The 16,676-nt window shown below is 40.0% G+C and overlaps 1 protein-coding gene and 1 pseudogene across 1 annotated transcript in view; one reads left to right on the plus strand and one right to left on the minus strand.

Moving 5' to 3' along the window:
* The window catches only part of LOC135215489 (decapping and exoribonuclease protein-like), a 29,041-nt gene extending 12,371 nt beyond the window's left edge, over nt 1–16,670 (minus strand). Inside the window, exons 1-2 of the mRNA XM_064250252.1 lie at nt 16,645–16,670; nt 1,397–1,490 (exon numbers count right to left, since the gene is read on the minus strand). The gene's annotated coding sequence lies outside the window, so the exon portion shown is untranslated. The remainder of the gene's footprint in view (nt 1–1,396; nt 1,491–16,644) is intronic.
* Nucleotides 1–16,676, plus strand: part of LOC135215493 (decapping and exoribonuclease protein-like) — a 72,918-nt pseudogene that overhangs the window by 15,800 nt on the left and 40,442 nt on the right.

Consider the following 16,676-nt stretch of genomic DNA (forward strand, 5'->3'; position numbering starts at 1 on the left):
TCTCGAGACAGTTTCCAGACCTAACTGGTTTGAGCTGCCTTTTCATCTTCTCAAATTAGTATTTTAATTATCCTTTTTGGGAGACCCACCTTCATCTCCTTAATACTCTTTATCTCTTATTGTCACTAATGTCAAGATCTAGTAACCTATATTTTTTCCAATTTCCACTTTCAATTAGATAACTTATTGTTCAATCTACCAAAACTTTTTGTAAAGATGGTCTTCATGCAAATTCTAATATAAAAAATCATTTGAGGAGTTCAGTAAAATTCTATAATATTCCAAACATTACGTGTAGCACCATCAAAAGTTTTTTATTTTCTTCAAAACACCAACACACCTGACTGCTTGCTGCATTAAATATCTAATCATTGCATCATCTTTTTCCGTAACTAGTCTGTTTACCCCTCAGTAAAGTATCAACTTTCTATTCTAATGTAGTAGTATTTATAAAATAATTTTACGGAACATTTAGTGACACATTTTATCCCAATCGTGGAGACCTTTACGCAATGGCCTCCAAAATGAATCAATAACATTACGACTCTACATATACGTATACTAGTCGGTTGATACCTGTTACATAAACAATTTCCTGTACTCTTGGGAATTTACCCATTTAGAAAAGTTCCAAGATGTAATGTCAACTATTTATGCTTCTGTGAAATGGTTTGGATACTTATGAACAACCCTTCTTGACAGAGCTGATATTAATTACCTTACAATGATAAAGCCCCATGTGTTGACATTGTTTATTGCCCATAAGATATGATTTAACATGTCAGTTTCTAAAGAACATGTAAAACGCGCGCGCGCGCGAGAGAGAGAGAGCTCATGAATAATCTTTCCAATAACTGTTAATCTCTTGACAACACGTCTGCTGAAGATTGAATTATCACTCATTTAATCATATTCAATATCACATACCTAACTGATAATGAAGTAACCGAAATATGAGATAAAAAGCGTAAAACTGAAGATAATGGTAAGCGAAACATTGATATAGGATTAAGTCGCAGATTGAAAAAAAAGACACGGGTTACTAGAAACTTCTCCCATCTTTTAAATTATTAAGTTATATAAATATTAAAAAGTGTGAGCGTACTGACTGTACAAGGCTGTGCAAACTTCTTAGAACAGACCTTTTAGACCTCAGCTGCATTACTTTCTGCCATTTATCAATAAAAAATAAAATAAATGCTACAAACTGATGAATTGAGATACTCTAATATAATGTAAGCCATGCCAACGGTGTTGATAAATATTGAGGAAAAACCAGACAGTATGTCATGACTGCACACTTTCTCATACTCTTACTGGGTTCTTGAGAATCTCTGTGAGCCTATACCACTAGCATCAGACCTCAATGTTTGCAACAAGTTCTCTTGCTACTCACCAAATTCGATATCAGCTGATGCGCCGATTCTGAAGTGAGAGCTTCCAGAATCGTATCCTCTGCCTCTTCCTCGAAAACCTCCACGGCCTCGGCCCTATAAACAATGAAACATCAGTTTTACATTTAATCACACATAGTGAACCCTCCTCTCTCTCTCTCTCTAATATAAACACACACACACACCACATATATATATATATATATATATATATATATGTATATGTATATGTATGTGTATATGTGTGTTATATACATATATATATAAATATATATATGTAATATATACATATATATATGTATGTGTATATATATATAATATATTATATCATATATATATATATATATATGTATGTATTGTATAAGTAAGTGTGTGGTGTATATATATTATATATTATATTATATATGTGTTATATATATGTATATGTATCATATATATATATTATATATGATGTATGTATGTATATATCTATATATGTATGTATGTATGTATGTATGTGTATATATATATATATATATATATATATATATATATATATATATATATATATATACACATACATACAGTCAGACCTGTTTTACATATGCCTCTCATTTTGTATGTTTCAGTTTTCATTAATTGTCGTATATTTTGTCTTGGTTATCGTACATTTCCTCGGTTTCCTTACACTCGGAAATGCTCCATCTGGGGCCCAGCGCATGACCGGGCCCCGTGTGAAGCGTCCAAACTAAGCATACCATCTTCTCTCATGAACCATTCTGGCTTTGTTTCTGGCAGAACAAGCATCTCTGCTTGTGTTTTGTGCAATATTTCGCCATAAAACTCATTGCAAAGCATCATCATAGGGTCTAAGAAAGGTGTAAGTGCCCTCCTTTGTTTGAAATGAAAAAGACCAGAAATACAATAGAATCTAAGAAAGAAATTTCAGCCAAGTATGAAAGTGGGACACGTGTAGCTGATCTCACTAGGATGCCTAAAGTGATCATTTGTGAGAAAGCGAGGATGCTACATGTCGATTTAAGTAAGCAGATGCCAAGAACAAGTACTGCTCTTACTGATTTCAAGGCCAGCAAAGGCTGGTTTGAAAAATTCAGAAAGCATATGGGCATCCATAATGTCATACATCATGGGGAGGCTGCGAGCTCGGATAAACATGCTGTCAAAGAATTCATTGGTGAATTTAGAGAATATCTTGAGGCTGAAGGATTCCTCCCACAACAGGTCCTCAATTGTGATGAGACAGGTCTGTTCTGGAGAAAAAAAAAAAAAAAAAAAAAAAAAAAAACAATACGGACCTACACCACACTGGAGGAAAGTTCATTGCCAGGCCACAAGCCTACGAAAGACAGGCTAACTCTCTTGTTCTGTGGAAAAGCCAGTAGTGATTTTAAAGTGAAACCCCTACTTGTGTATCACTCTGAAACTCTCAAGTGTTCAAGAAACCCAGGCACAAGTCAACCAGATTGGAAGGAGAGCAAAAGCGACAGCACCTACTCTCCAAGGCAGTTAAAGGAAAGACTGAGCACGTCGCCGAGTATGGTGCGTGGTCTCTGACCAGCTATCACCTCGTATGTGCAGGAGTTGCCAGATCTCACAGATTCCTTGCATACAATCTTAGATTGTTTTCAACCGGTTACCAGCTGGCGCTTGGAAATTATCTTATTCTTAAAACTGAAGGTTTGTTTCATCTATGAACAAAAAATGTGACAGTGATAAAGAATAAATTGCCTGTGATGTGGAAGGCCAATAAAAAGGCATGGGTCATGAGACAAATTTTCGTTGAGTGGGTCAATGAAGTGTTTGGCCCAAGTGTTAAAAAATATGTGGACAATCAATTGCCCCTAAAGTGACTCCTGGTAATGTACAATGGTCCTGTGTCATCCTCCTTGGCTTGGAAGACCAGCTGTTAGACGATTTCAAATTCGTCACTGTGAAGTTCTGGCCCCCTAATACCACTCTTTTCATCCTGCCCATGGACCAGCAAAGCATCTCGAACTTCAAGAAACTGCACACCAAGGGACTACTCCATAGGTGCTTTAAAGTGACCTCAGACACTGAATTGACCCCAAGAGAGTTCTGGAAGGATCACTTCAATATCAACTGCATAAGCCTTACAGCCAAGGCTTGACAGGGAGTGACTTCTTGAACGATGAACTCTTCTTGGAAAAAATTGTAGCCAGTGTTACCTCGAGAAGGATTTTGAGGGGTTTGAGGCTGACCCGACGAACCTACACCTTGTGGAGTCTATTGTGTCTCTTGGGAAGTCCAATGGCTTGGATGTGAGTGGCAAGGATGTGAAAGACCTAGTGGATGCCCACAGGGAAGAGCTAACCACTGAGGAGCTACAAGACCTTCAGCAGGAACAGCAACAGACGGCAGATGAGGAAGAGGAAGACGAGAGAGGGGATGCTGTGCCTACTTCAGTGATCAAAGAAATGCTTGCAAAGTGGAGTGATTGACTAAATTTTGTTGAGACATCATCCTAACAAAGATGTTGTAATCCATGCCTCTAACATGTTTAATGACAATGCTTTGTATAATTTTGTATAATTGAAGACGTCAGAAACAAATGTCTCTGGACAGTTTTGTTATTTGACAGTGACTCTTAAGCTGGTCCTAGGGACAGTAAAAAAAAAAACAAAGTGGGGAAGTAACCCAAGACATTGCCACTAAAATACGTCGAGAAAGCATTAATGCTATTTACATTATTCCTTATGGGAATTATTGTTTCGGTTTTCGTGGGAGTTTCTGGAACGGATTATGTACAAAAACCGAGGTTCCACTGTATATAGTATATAGTGAGAGAGAGAGAGTGTCAGTGTTACGGCAAATAACTTTAAAACATTAATTTAAAAAAAAAAGTACTGAGATAAGAAACATACAAAGCCTTTCATGATGCATGTAGATCTGGACTTGGACCAGGTAGTAGTTTAAATTAAATTTTTACCCAGTACAAAACCAGTGGGGTCACTACGGGGAGAAGGGAGGGCCCATCCTTTGTTGCTAAACAATAACCTTAAGGTGGTCAAAAGCACTTATTTTCGTTGTAGCGATCAGGTTATTATTATTTTTTTTAACAATTGACACATGTAGTGCTGATGACTATTTTGATCGGATTTGATCCATTCTAATGATATTGATCAGTTACACGCCATTGGAATGTTTCAGCTGATAAAGTATTTGACATATTTTTAGTGTATTCACAGTGGTTCCTAATCTGGGGAGGGGGGGGGGGGGGGCAGCAATTTCCAGGGGAAGCAAGAGCCCTATGGAAAAAAAAATCTCTAATTATATTCGTTATTCTCTTAACAAGAGTGTGGAACTAATATTTAGAAGTTTAAGAAAAAATGCGAAAGTAACGCCAACTAACGTTACTTTCGAGTCTACTACTCTGGTTAGGCTCGTTGGGCTTGCCATGTTTTGTAATTATTGACCTCTCTTCCTATTCCTCGAAACCCCTTCTGGCTCTTTCTCATTTTTTTATTTTCCTTTCAACCTGGGCGGGAATTTGACACAGATGCAAGGGGGGTGTGAAAGAAAGGAACAACTCTTAAAGGGGGCGTGGCAATAAAGATGTTAAGAATCATTGATCTATAATATTATTTTGCTTCTTATTACCTTTACACCTTATATGGAACTGAGAAAAGAATGGTTATACTTATTGGTTTTTACTACGAAAGCCATGGTTGTTTATGATATATTGATCCTACTTAAAGCTATTAACTTATGTAGGAAGTGATTGAAACTATAGTTATAGATATGAATATGTGCAACGCAGTTTGCTACAGCTGGTTAGGGTTAATTTCCAGGGAGAGGAGATGAAGAAGAGGGAATGGGGTAGACTGAGATTTCGAAGAAGAGATTTTGGAGGGTCGCAAGTCTTTTGTGTTACTGGTGATTTTCTGCTCTACTTTGACAGATTTACATGACGAGGGCATTACTACACTACAGTTGAAAATTAAAATTTGATAATAGAACTGAGGCTATTGTTGAATATGAGGTTGTGTCGAAATTTAGATTACATTATTTGTTTGCTTATTAAGTTGAAAATTAAATTATAATTAAGACTTAGGTTTTAAAATATAGCAGGATAATTACTAATAAAGTTATTTTCCTTCATTCACATGGAGAATATGTTTACTAATTAAAGAATTTGTAAATTAGTTTCGTTAATTTTCTTTGGCGTCCCCCCCCCCCCCCCCCCCCCCACAGCAAAATATCTTTGCTCCATCTAGGGCCCCACTGATGGAATTCCAGCTACGCCACTGCACATAACCATCACTAATACATAATCGTATGAAGTTTCTATACACACACACACACATATATATATATACATATATATATATATATATAGTATATATATATACAGATATTATATATACTATATATATATATATATATATATATATATATAATATACATGTATATATATATATATACATATATATATATATATTATATATTATATATATATATATACATATATATATATATATATATATATTATATATATATATATATATATATATATATATATCATAATATAATATATATATATATATATATATATATGATATATATAATATATATATATAGGTATATATATATATATATATATATATATATATTATATTGATTATAATCACTTTAGCACATAATTTATTCCTACACATACCCAGGTGAAAACAAAAAAAAGAGGGAGTGTAGGTCCTGACTGGTTTCGACTTTATTTCCAAGCCATTGACGAGGACTGATATATGTATTAGAAGTCACAATATACATATATACTACAGAGACAGTACGGACGAACATACACACAAACCGTTTGAGACTGCAGATCCACCCACAAGGCAGGTGTCAAGGTAGGAGTAGCTTTCAAAAATAATTTGGCTAAAATTTACAATAAATTCTCAAAGGACACTAGCGATAAACGTACTCATCGTTAGGAGACAACAAATCCACACTCGACAGGTGTCAGGGAGGTGGGGTTGGAAATCTCAGGTCAGGATCTACACCCAGCGATCTTTATTTTTTCACCTGTGGAATATATAATAAATAATATTATATATATTATATTTATATAGTATATTATATAATATTATATATATTATATAGTTATATTAGATACGCTTTACGTTTAAGAAACGCCTCGCCTTCCCAGCAGAGTTTTAGTGATATGTTTAATTATAAAAGTAGCAGCCATGCCTTCTCCTGAAGCGACTGTTGTTGGGAGAGTGGGTATGCGTAGGGAAGATATTTCCGGTCTGACAGAAGCTTAGGGTAAGAGAGGCAAGTCACAAGAGTAGCTAGGCTTCGAGATGGATTTTAGGGACTTCTACAATAAGACCTATTTTCCTTCCCAATTTGCTGGCGTTGTGTTTACCACCTTTCAGGCAAATGCTCGAGGCGGTCTTTGGAAGCCCGTGATTCGAAAACAACCAGTATCGATCTCAGTCAACTGCAGTCGGTAGTCCAAGACGGATGTCCACCCGGCCAGCCTCCAAAACTTAGCCTACCCACGACGTACTGGGTGGACACGAACCCCAGACCTGAACCGAGGTCAGGCCGCATTCTTCTACAAGGATACACTGAATATTGCATAATGGTACGTCTGAAAGTGTAAACTTCAACCCAGCACCTTTTACTACCATACGACTCTTGCTAAATTCATTTTCAATTCTCATTTTTACCCCTTCTACATCACAAGCCCTTTGTCCTCATCGGGCACGTGCTCCCCTTTGTGACTTGTTAAAGACCGAGCTTTCGTGCATACCTCAGTGAACCATTCGAGTTTACCTTCCCCAATGTTAGAGAATTAATCAGCCTTCAATCAAAGCAAGAAGTCATTTTTCCTTTTATCTCGTTTAATCTGGGATTCTTTTTCCAGATTCCATGAGTCACGTGCCGTCTCTCTGCCCGCAAGTGTGCATTACCCACGTTTTATGAAAACCAGCTCGAATTGAGTCACACTTTAGCCAGCTACCCACTTGTGAGTGATTCTAAGCCCCAACGTGGGGGCCAATAGCATTCATTTTCTCCAGGCCAGCACGGGCCTTTTTGTAAATAAAATAGTTGTTAAGTAACGAGCTTAGTTTTCTGGCGACCTTCCCTCTAAAGAAATTAATAATAACTTTCAGCTTACGGTAAGTTAAAGCAATTCCCTCTTGAAATCCCTAAATTACTTCCGTTTACGTATCTAGCCTCTCTCAAGGCCGCTATATACGTAAAATTGGCGAATCTTGCCTGGATTGAACCTAGCTTGCTTAAAAAAGCTTGTAAATCGCGTTATCCGTTGTAAAACGTAAACTGTAAATTATTTTACAAAGCGTAAATCAAGCACACTTGCAGGGAAAGAAGACACACTGGCTCACGGTAAGGTATTCCATTCATTAATATGATTATTCTATAACCAATGTTAGCTTAAGGTACGTTTAAGTATTTTTATTGTTGAAGTGGTCAAAAGAGCGTAGGTAGAAATCTTATTATTGTAACGGCGAACGCGCCAGTGCTTTATTTTAACGGCGAGCAAACAATTTGCCCAGCGAATTCTCTGTTACTTTGTGCTGTCCTCGTAGGAGCTCACACGAACACGTGTGCAGATAGATGCCAGAAAGGACCAGATCAAATTAGGAAGTGCTTTGCCAGGGTTTATTGCTGTATTAGAAAGCCTAGCTAGTTAGGATGTTGTTTACTAATAGTTACGGCAAAAAGAAGTGTACAAATTCTTTTGTCTGTGATATGTTAGGGAATCCATTTTTAACTTAGTTTTCATTCCAAGTGTTGGTAACCGCTTACCTCTCAGCTTAAATTCAGCTTAGAGCATTTTCGCGCCTGCGCGGTCTCAACCAGCCTTCGTTTTCGCTCACAGCGGCAGCCATTTTTTTATCCCTTTAAACATTACCTAAACAATTTAAGCAAAGTAACGTAAGTCTCGAAGTTTTAACGTAAATAATATCGATCTCGGTACTAGTATCTATCGTTCTGCCAGAGAAATTAACGTAATTCGCCTTGAATAAGAAAGTAGAATTTTGTGTTGTAAATTGCCTCGCATTTACAGAGAATCAGCTGATTCGCCCGCGCTGGTCAGCTCTCCTCACGTGTTTCACCTCGCATCGCTCACTCGCGCGCTGAGCGAAAATTTCATTTCACTTCGCACTTAACGTAACCTCATTTACAATTGTTTGCTAACATCGTTTTCAAATCCTTACCGTAATTTTTCACTTGTCCTTACGTAAAGTTAACGTAAATCTTAAAAGTAGAGTCACTTGCAAGAATTGTTAACGTAAAACGCGTCTTTGTAAATTTCATATTAAAACGCAAATCATTTCATATGCGCAAACCGCTAACATTACCGTAAAAATCGTTCAACGCGAGCGCGTTATCATTTTTCATAAAACGTTTTCAAAAGCATTCTTTCAGTACGTTAACGTAAGTAAATCATTTAACGCAAGTTGCGTCATATTAAACTAACATTAGTAGTTCAATTCAATATAAGGGAGTTCATTCATATATCATTTTTCACCCTCTCCGAGAGAGAGAGAGAGAGAGAGAGAGAGAGAGAGAGAGAGAGAGAGAGAGAGAGAGAGAGAGAAAAAAACAGAACACAGTATTCACGAAGCCAAGAGTGCTACATCTTACCATTAATTATAGCATGCAGAATTATCATTATTTTAGTCTCTTGTGTCTTTCATTTACACAGCGTGATACGTACGCGCATGTGTCCATTGCAGTTTGCAAACATTTATTTATTTCATTTATCGAGTACTTCAGCGAGGGACTGAGCATTTCTAAAATTTCCATTACCTGTCGTTGCCCGAGTGGTCTTTTCATTTTCTTTATCACAAAAGACTTGCGTATACCGCAAGCACAATTCGCACAGTGTGCCACGCAAATTCATTACTTCCAGACAGGGAAGTCGTTACCAGTTTAGGACTGGCCACCACCAGTGCACGTCAGGTCTTACCATTTTACAGTGCCACTAATTCTTGACACTGTCCATCGACTGGCTGCTGAAGTACTCCCACCTTTTACTTTCTCTCCCCCACTATTACCCTCTGCATTGAGCAGTGCCATTTCACTTCAGTATATTTAAGTATACTGCATGTAGTGTCCGGGACACACCAGCACGATACCAGTGCTCCAGCCTCCATAAGTGCCATTGCACCTGTACAGGCCGTACAGGTAGCCATTAAACCTGCGTATCCGTCCTTACGGAACGCCCTATTCTTTAGTGTGTCCATGTACGAGGATCAGTGATCTTTCGGACCATTCCAAGGGAACGCCTCCCCAAAGTGCCGCAATACCAGCCCTAAGTGCTGACAAACCTGCGTGTCCGTCCTTACGGAACGCCCAAATAACTAGTGTGTCCGTGTACAAGGGTCAGTGATCCTTCGGACCATTCCAAGGGAACGCCTCCCCAAAGTGCCGCAATACCAGCCCTAAGTGCTGACAAACCTGCGTGTCCGTCCTTACGGAACGCCCAATTCATTAATGTCCGAGTACGAGGATCAGTGATCCTTCGGACCAACCATAAGGAACGCCTCCGAAAGTGCCGCACCTGTATTGGACCTACAGGTAGCCCATTCCAACGTCTCCCAAGTTGGGAACGCCCGTAAGTGTGACGTACGCCGCACACTTCATTCGATTTTTTTCACCTCAGCAGAAGGTGCCATTCACGAAGTGCCACCGAGCACCCAGTCTTTTCAGACTTCATTACCACGTCGCAGAACCCATTTCCAAGTGAGTGCCACTTTCCACAGTAGGCACTCCCATTCCATCCATTACCCTTCCTGGCCATTAATATCATTTTCCTTCGAGCCTCTACTGCAGCCTAAGGGAAATGACTTCCCCTGCTTCCCGCGACTTCTTTGCCAGAGAGCTAGAGAAGCTCGGAGCCCTCATAACTCTGGGCAAGGAGGCTGGTTACACTGGACCAGCACTTGACCAGTGGATAAAGACGCAGCAGGCTGCCGCACGCCTGCAAGAAAAGAAAGTAAGAGAAAACCAGAGACCAAGCCAGAGGAAGCAGGGAAAGAGGAGGAAGGAAGAGAGCGAAAGCATGAGCTCGCTCTCAAGGAGAAGGAACTCGACATCAAGCGGGAGAAGGCCCGTAAGGAGAGTATCCTAGCTCAAGCCACTCTGCCAGCTTCCAGCCCTGCACCCACTGTCTCTCTTAGTCCCGCCGTCTCTGGTCAGCCTGACATCCTTTCGATTTGCGAGCCTGGTCCTGATCCAGTGCCCGAGATAGAAATTTCTTCCGCACCATCTCAGCCTCTTACCCTTTTACCGCCTACCTCCTCCCTTTTGGAAGAGGTAAGCCCACCAGTTAACCCCGGACTTGTTTCCGAGGGTGATTCCACGGAGGATTCCTTAACCTCCCTACCTCAAATCACTGCCAGAGAGGACTTTTCACCTGTGCCAGAGCACACTGCCAGCCTTGGTGACTCCACAGATTCGCAACCTGTGGGGCCATCTCGGCCTTACCGTCCAGTGCCACGGAAGAGGTTCTGGAACACGTTCTGCCGAGACTGTGGCCGCAAGGGTCACATGTCTGCCAACTATGGAGGGTGCGCAAATCACAATATTCCTGCCATCGCAATGGCCGTCACCAATCCTTCTTCACTAGGACCCCCAGCTAAGGGCCCTATAACAGTCGCACCCCTCCAAAGCCATTACCCGCCAAGCCACGTCAGAGCCTACGACGACTCTGGCGCTCCAAATCTCCTGATACGGGGAAGATCGAATCCCCCGAGGGGCTAATATTGACAGACGTCAACTGATAACCATTGAAGGCATCAATCACATTAAACTGATCCTTCCGACCGTACAATTGAGAGTCACCAGACCTCGTTTCTCCAGAGTATGTACCCTTGCAGTTGCAAGCTACATTCCAGGAGGTTACGACCTCCTTCTAGGGCAAGACATGAAGTCTCCCTCACCGTTCAAAAAGCCTAGGGGTCCTAACCCCACGTCAAATCACTCCAAAGCACGGAGTCATCGAAATTCTACTTCCTCCAGGAAGTACGTCCACCAACAGTCTCCCCGTTTACCAAGGAGGGAGATTGACCATTCACCAGTTCCGTTGCAAACCTGCAACGTAATAGGGCACTCCACGAATTGGCCTAGGTGCCCTAGCCGACTACCAGCAGCGGACAATGTCCACTTTCCACAAGGCTTAGCCTTCCAAAAGAGACAGGAGCCTCTGTCTCCCATTTCCAAGGGCACGCTGAGAGGTATTGCACCTCCGGTACCCGCCACAGGTCCAGTCGACCTCCACACTCTGCCAGTGCCACTTGGCAGCACTGAGCAGTGCCAAGCTCCGTCCAGCCTGGACGTAGAGCCACCACAGAACTTGACTTCTGCGCCTGCCCCGAGCTAGTGCCGTCGCCTAACCTAACCAAAGGATTCCTCCTACAGGAGATCCTCCAACAGGCATGGAGCTTACCGCAGGCCCATGGCCAATCCAGAGTCCATGAGTCTTCTTCACCCTCACCACTGTCGCCGAGGATGAACCTCCGGCAGACCTAACCTTCATACCTCCCTCTGGAAAACCAGGAACTGCCCGCCAGGAGTCAGCCTGGAGTTTTCCCCTTACGACGGCTGTCGCAGCAGCCGAAGTGAGGGCCTCCCCTGCAGTAGGTTCCACCTCTACGACGGTTGCTGCAGATACCGAAGTAGGGTGTTCTCCTGAAATCCCTTCAGGCTACCAATGCCTCTGCTGGCCTGCCGGCGTTTGGCTGGGCTTTTCCCCAGAGTCGGTGCCTCCATCTACTCCTAGGGACTGGTATAAGCCAGGTCCTGGAGGAATAAGAAGAAGAAGAAGAAGGGACGTAACCAATCATTAACAAACTAACACAAAGAGCCACATGCTCTCCTTGACAACCTGTGCCCGAGGTACAGTGTCGCATTCATTTGCAGAATGATCCTGGCACCTACCCAGAGAAGGTAGCCAGCCTGATCTCTGCCAGTAGCACTAACCCTCTAACCCCTAGCCATTGTAATACTAACCCTCACTCAAATATAATTACCCTCATTGCATTTCCCTCCTGGTCAATTAACCACTCATCATCCCCACGCAATCATTACCTCTCATCATGTATTTTAAAACAATTTCCGTCGCTGAACTACTGCTGGCGTACCACACTCTGGAATGATTGCGTCTCCCTTTAACTGTACTTGAGATAAGGTTAGGCTAATGATTTAGTACCAGGGCATTACGTTAGTAGAAAGTATAATTTTCAAGTAACCTTATCTAGGGGTAGAGTAGACTGTCGTCACAGACAACCCGTAGTTATTACTTAGGCTAGATTACATCACTACATTAAGTTAGTACACTTAGCATCTTTGCCTATAAGTTAGGTAGGCCATTGTAGTCAGCCGTATCGCTGCTCAAAAAAAAAAAACTTCAAGTTAGAGTAGGAGAACTGGGTAGTCGAGGCGATCAACTTATTTAAGCCAAGACCTTCACGCCCGAAAGGGAGTGAATGCCTTCTTAACAGGGGGAGCTGCTACGTCTATAGAACGCCTCGCCTTCCCAGCAGAGTTTTAGTGATATTTAATTATAAAAGTAGCAGCCATGCCTTCTCCTGAAGCGACTGTTGTTGGGAGAGTAGGAATGTCGTAGGGAAGATATTTCCGGTCTGACAGAAGCTTAGGGTAAGAGAGGCAAGTCACAAGAGTAGCTAGGCTTCGAGATGGATTTTAGGGACTTCTACAATAAGACCTATTTTCCTTCTCAATTTGCTGGCGTTGTGTTTACCACCTTTCAGGCAATGCTCAGGCGGTCTTTGGAAGCCCCGTGATTCGAAAACAACCAGTATCGATCTCAGTCAACTGCAGTCGGTAGTCCAAGACGGATGTCCACCCGGCCAGCCTCCAAAACTTAGGCCTACCCACGACGTACTGGTGGACACGAACCCCAGACCTGAACCGAGGTCAGGCCGCATTCTTCTACAAGGATACACTGAATATTGCATAAAGGTACGTCTGAAAGTGTAAACTTCAACCCAGCACCTTTTACTACCATACGACTCTTGCTAAATTCATTTTCAATTCTCATTTTTACCCCTTCTACATCAAAAGCCCTTTGTCCTCATCGGGCCACGTGCTCCCCTTTGTGACATGTTAAAGACCGAGCTTTCGTGCATACCTCAGTGAACCATTCGAGTTTACCTTCCCCAATGTTAGAGAATTAATCAGCCTTCATCAAAGCAAGAAGTCATTTTTCCTTTTATCTCGTTTAATCTGGGATTCTTTTCCAGATTCCATGAGTCACGTGCCGTCTCTCTGCCCGCAAGTGTGCATTACCCAAGTTTTATGAAACCAGCTCGAATTAGTCACACTTTAGCCAGCTACCCACTTGTGAGTGATTCTAAGCCCCAACGTGGGGGCCAATAGCATTCATTTTCTCCAGGCCAGCACGGGCCTTTTTGTAAATAAATAGTTGTTAAGTAACGAGCTGAGTTTTCTGGCGACCTTCCTCTAAAGAAATTAATAATACTTTCAGCTTACGGTAAGTTAAAGCAATTCCTCTTGAAATCCCTAAATTACTTCCGTTTACGTATCTAGCCTCTCTCAAGGCCGCTATATACGTAAATATATATTATATATATATATATATATAAATATATTATATATATTATTAATAAAAGTTCAGAACATTTTTACCAGTCAATATAATATATATATATATATATAGAATATTATATATATATATATATATATATATATATATACATATAATATTTAGGTTTTATCAAACTAACATTCCTTCCTTTCAACACCTGTAATATAAAATGATTACATACAAATTTACATATTTATTTATATATAAATTACTGTAATATGTACTACATACATAAACAAATATAATACTAAAGGTTTTAAGAAAGTAACATTCCTGGCTTACAGCGCCTTTAATATATAAATTACGTGAAAATAATATTAAGTGATCGACAAAGTTGTCTTGGTCACTGGTCACGTGGGTAGTTGACGAGTATTATGCGTATTTATGTGGGATTTGCTGGTATGGAATTATGACATTGGTGGTAGTCTGTACAGGGATGGGGTTACTAAAATTGCGTGAATTGGAATTAAAAACATTTTTTTTTTTTTAATAATTGGAATTGATAGCAAATTAACTGGAATTGATGGAAAAAAAAAATAACTGAATTAATGCTAAAATGCTGCGAATTTATATGAATTAATCGATACACTCTTCTAACAAATCTTGCGTTATAAGCTGGACCTTTAAACACCACCTCATTAAGGCTAAATAACAGGAATTAAACCGCATTCTTGAAAATGACATGTTATGAATAGATATATATATTTGTACCGATAGAATTGGGCTAAAGAACCGAACACGAACTACAGCCATGTTAAAAATTTCCCTATCCAACTCTTCCTCTTTTGAGTCATATACCCGTACCGGTCCTGTACCCACAGTACAAATCAGTCTTCTGCCGTACTTGCCTTATCCTGTCAGCTAATATGGTGTTTGGCAATCATTATTCATATATTCATAAACTGCACCTGTTACACACCATCTCATTCAGGCAAACTAACAAGAATTATTATACTTATCATTAATAAAATTAAATTTTTTTATTACAAGATGCCAACTTTTTTATTATAAAAAATATGAATTTTATGTTTAATACAAAGTTGCATAATTAGATTTTGTAGGATTTTTTTCTTTATCACAGTTTGGAGTACCCGAGTTGATAAGATAGGCCTATAATACGGGGTAACATTGTTTTAAGGCAAAATTGTGAGCAGCTAATTTTTTTTTGTTAACTGAATTGGAATTGAAACCCTCATGATTGGAATTGAATTTCATCATTGGAATTGAAATGGAATTAAACATTGATTTTTCAAAATGATTTGGAATTGAATTGAGTTTGATAAATTCACAACTGCCGTTGAATTGTAATTGAAAATGTCAATTCTTGAGTTAAATTCCACCTGTGCTATCCATATAAAGTCAGGCTAACTGTGCGGTGTAACAGTTAAGTTGGGCATGTCGAGTATATAGCACAGCCTAGACTAACGACTGCATGCTATTTGCACAAAATTGCCGTCCTAAATGAACTGTTTGTATTACAGGAAACCAATAGGGTCCCGTGTAAGACCCTACATAGGAAACCATTATAGGGGTCCGATGTAAGAATCGGTGTTGGTTCTCACTGTTATGGAAAGAGGACAACTAGGAATAAGTTGCTTTAACAATATATCCACCTGCTGTTAAGAAGAAATATTAAAAAGCCGGCGGGGGCCCCACCCTTTCCCTCAACCCTTACTGCAACAATGAAGAATCGACCATCCCGACGTCAAGTATCAGTTTCAACTAAGAATAGGCCTAGGATATTAGCTTAGGCCTCTGAGGTACCTTGATATTAGCCTATGGTTTGAATTGCGTATAGGATAGTCCGAATTAATTGTACTAAAATGTGTGGTAGTCTCCGAATGTTACAATCAGGACAATTGACATATCAATACTGTATACAAATACAGTATGGGTAGTAAATACATGAGTAATAACGGGAATAGTGTCATTAATATTCATACATGAAAATATGTTATTGAAGATCTTGGTCTATGGCTGTGATGTGTCAATGAAGACCTTTAGTCTATGGCTATATGTCATTAAAAACATTGGTTATGATATGCCATTAAAGACCTTGGGTCTATGGTTTTGTGGTTATGATATGTCACTAAAGACCTTGAGTCTATGGCTATGTTGTGTCACTAAAGACCTTGGTCTATGGCTATATGTCATGTCATAGAAGAACTTTGGTCTAGATATATCTGTCATTGAAGACCTTGGTTTATGGCTATGATGTCTCACTTAAGACCTGGGTGTCTTTGGCTTTGATGTCATTAAAGACCTTGGTCTGTGGCTACCTATTAATGTCATTGACAAGCGCATGGTTATCAGCCATTACAAAAATCTTGCGTCGCTCCACAAGCAGTCTATATATTTTTTCTTGACTACATAAAAATGCACAATGCACGGACATGTAACTATCACACTAATATGCACTTGTCATATAGGTATGCCTATTGGGATACTGCAATATAACGTTCCTTGATTTTATTAACAATTCAGAAAAACTATACAGAATGGAGTTGGAAATATAAAAGAGAAAGAGAGAGAGAGAGATTTACGTAGACAGTCACGAGTGAGTTCGTGCAACAATCAGCCTAACAACAAAATCTATTAATTCATGTGCAAAGCATTTCTTACCCTTGCCGACACAAGTGGTCTGGATCCTCGGT

Source organism: Macrobrachium nipponense, chromosome 19 (assembly GCF_015104395.2).
Source record: "Macrobrachium nipponense isolate FS-2020 chromosome 19, ASM1510439v2, whole genome shotgun sequence".
Taxonomy (NCBI): domain Eukaryota; kingdom Metazoa; phylum Arthropoda; class Malacostraca; order Decapoda; family Palaemonidae; genus Macrobrachium; species Macrobrachium nipponense.